Here is a 3689-nt window from a genome sequence, read left to right as displayed (position 1 = left end):
TGCAACGCGCAACACCAACAAAATGGTTTCGCCATCTGTTGATTGCATACCGCTATGAGCTACTCGGCGGCGGCGGAGCGCGTCAGTAAACTACACAAATTTTTCTTTTAATTCTCATCTCATTTCTTGAATATTTTTTAACTTAGTACCACAGTAATATATTTATTTATATCCATAAAATGTCACACGTTTGTACGTCCGTGCGTTCGTGACGTTTTTCGTAGCTCAAGAAACAGAAGAGAGACTTCAAATAAATTTTAGAAATGCAGATAATACAGCAGAAAGATGCAGAAAGGGTTCTCAAAAAAATTGGGTGAGTAGTGAACATTTTCGTTACTCCTACATATCTCACGAACTAATAACGCTAGAGACTTGAAATAAATTTTGTATTAGGTATGCATTTTAACATAATACCAAGCAAATACATATATTTTTAGAAAAAAAATCCAATCAACAATAATTTTTTTTATTAATCGATGATATGAAAAATGTTTTCTATTTCTCAGATTGTCAAGATGCAGCCTTACTCTGGGCCCTACATGGGTATTTTGTGCCTTTCCAAAAAGTTGTGAGAAAACACAAATAGGGAAAGAAACGTTCACGAGGTTTACTATCTTGATAAATTGCAATTAAATTACTTATTGATAAATGAACTAAACTACAAAAAATAAAAATTATAAAATTAAATTAACTTGATCTTTTTTATTAGTTCGGAATTCTTTATTTTCAGTTTTTTATAATTTTCAGCAAAGATTTCGATAGTGTTATCCAGGATGAAGTGACTCATTGGCGCTGTAAACAGGCTTGTTTGGAAGTTGTAAACTTTTTTTAAACAACATTAATATGAATGTTTTCTTTTATACGTTTTAGATCAATCTTATGCTGGACTTACACGGCTGAAAAAGTGTCATTATTTTTGCCATTACGTTACTATGTTTTGTCAAAACACACGCTTTGACGATAAATGGTAAAAGTATGGCAGAAGTAATAAGCTTTTGCAGTCATGTAAATCTTGCTGAAAAAAAGGATTTATTTTAACAATCCTGTTTGTTAATGTAACAAATGGGTTTAATAAACGCAGTGAACAAATTTATTGAAATCAATAAATTTTGTTTATTGTGGTTATAAACTTATTTGTTAATATTATAAACAGGATTGATAAATATATTGTTTATATTAATAAACGCGTTTATTAAAATCAATAAACTTTGTTCATTAAAGCTATAAACGAGTTTATTAATATTATAAACTAAAATAATAAACATTTGCTTATATTTATGAATGCATTTATTAAAATTAATAAATTCTGTTCCTTGGGATTATAAACAGGTTTATTATTATTATAAACGGAAATAATAAACGGTTGTTTATATTTATGAACGCATTTATTAAAATTAATAAACTGTGTTCATTAAGGCTATAAACGGGTTAATTAATACTATTAACGGAAATAATAAACGTTTGTTTATGTTTATTAATTGATTTATTAAAATCAATAAACTCAGTTTACTGTGGTTATAAACTAAAATTTTAAGTTGTTTGTAAAATTTTCACCCGGAAATGGAGAATAATAAACGATTGTTCACTGACACAATTAACATGTTTATTGGACAAATTCCATCACTATATTCACTGTCTCAACGAACTTTTTAATTATATTTACGTACCTTTTTGGTTCAGTGTAGCTAGAAACCAACATCGACACAGCACGAACATCAGAGTTTCAGATACCAGAGCAGAGGAGCTAAAGATGATGATTATGATATTATGAAGATGCAGACGTTCGGTTCTTCTCTGGTTCCAAAAGTGGCTCTGCTCTGTAGTCGAAGGTACTTGAATATAGGAAGGAAAATCTACCCTCTTTTTTGTGAATTTGATGTTGTGGCATCTCTGAAGCTGCTTCAGGTGCACGATTGCACACCTTGTGCGGTAAGTGTAATTCTATATCTTCATCATCTGACACCCTATAATATCCCTGGAGTGTAATAAGTATTTCAAGGTTTTGCGTACTGATGGAGCTACGGTGGGTTGAAGCTATGATGGTGCGAAAAAGAAAAGGATTCAAAGACTGGTGTTTAAAGGGGGTTCTGCGTGGAAATGAAAAAGGATACATTTAAAGGAGAGAAAGGATTTATTTTAAGTATTCCATAAAGAAAATGAATACAAAAAATGACAAAAAAAAAACAGGAAGAAGTTTAAAAATCCCTTCCAGCCGTCGAAATCCAGATGTTATACACTTTGTCTGTCATATCAGTCGTCTATCGGAGTTTTGTTTAAGTAAACATGAACTACACAATTCCACATCCAGTTCCTCATGCAACGAGACGGGACGATGGATGGCATCAGGCGACATCATCGTCATTCTGTTGCAACCAACTTTATCATATGATGACTGTCCAGAATTCAATCTGAGGATTGAATCTTTTTGTTTTTGGGTTTTTGTTGGAAATGTTTATCTGAACGTGACATGTGCACGATTAGCAAACATTTTGGCATTGTGGCATAAAAATCGAATGGTCTGTCTCTGCCTTCTTGGTTATGGACACAGCATGTTGCAATAAGGCGAAACTGATATAATGGTGTGATGTTTGGAAACAAATATGTAGTATATCGACTTTGGATGAGGGTGTGTAGTGCATCTATCTACAGCTACCCGGATGATGTTGACTTTTCAAAGAATTCGCAGATGATAAGTTTATTGGATAAATCTATGTCGAAAGTCAAAAATAACAGATAAAGGGATCAATAGAAGACAAATTTGACAAGTTGGCTACTTACTCAAATTTTCTAAATGAAAAAATTTAGGTAAGTGTGATGGCAGCTGTAATACATTAAAGTGGTGTTTTTAAACATTCCACAATTTCTGAAAACTCAAAATGAATACATCTATTATTGCAAGTTTCTCGTTTTTGAGATGGAGTCGATTCCGCCACCACCGCACTGGTCGTTGCTGTCTGGTTATACAGTTTTGTTATGAATCAAAACTCAACTACTGAAATATTCAGTTGCGTGCAATGAAAATGTTTAACTACTCATAAAAAATGGATACTTCTACATTTTTCAGACTTTGTTTCAGAATCCCACTTTTTTTGTTCTTTAATCGCTTTTACAATATGCGATGTGTGTTTTTTATCTTTACCCATGAACTGCATATTTGCGTGAATGAAAAATTGGATTGATATCAAAAAACTAAGGGAAGTCCATAGAGTTTTTTTTCGTTGTCGCTCTTTCATATTTGATTGGGAGTTCATATTTTATTTAAAAGTGAAGATTATAACTTATGGTATACTATGATGGAGATTTCATTTTTATCTGGGAAATTCTATTGCATTTAAACTCTAAAGTTCAGGATTAAAAACGACTGGGTTGTGCTAGACAATAAAACTTTTGTTTAAGACTTTGAACCATGAAGAAAGAAAATACTTAAAATTAAAGTCGAAGGTTTTTTGATGAAGAGAAAGATTACTTATGCATTTTTTTCTCAGTGCAAATTAAAGAATAATTCTAAAAGTTGCATTTAGTTAGAAAAGATATATTGTTTTATATACCCAAAGTTTTTGATGAAAAGTATTTTCTTGGTGTTTTTGTTTCTCTCGAAATAATTGTAAGGGTCTTCTTGCAAGTTTATATTTTTAGTTTTTTGAAATTTCTCAAGTATCAATAGCAGGTTTTTAGAGAGCAATCATGAC

At 31.5% G+C, this 3689-nt stretch overlaps 1 long non-coding RNA gene across 1 annotated transcript; it reads left to right on the top strand.

Moving 5' to 3' along the window:
* Positions 1-213: 213 nt before the first annotated feature.
* Positions 214-687, top strand: LOC129949087 (uncharacterized). Its single transcript, XR_008782003.1, has 2 exons — positions 214-313; positions 507-687. It is a non-coding gene; the product is annotated as an uncharacterized LOC129949087 (long non-coding RNA).
* Positions 688-3689: the final 3002 nt, after the last annotated feature.

This window comes from Eupeodes corollae, chromosome 1 (assembly GCF_945859685.1).
Source record: "Eupeodes corollae chromosome 1, idEupCoro1.1, whole genome shotgun sequence".
NCBI lineage: Eukaryota > Metazoa > Arthropoda > Insecta > Diptera > Syrphidae > Eupeodes > Eupeodes corollae.
The sequence above is the reverse complement of the archived record's forward strand: the minus strand, read 5'-3'. Positions and strand labels throughout refer to the sequence as shown.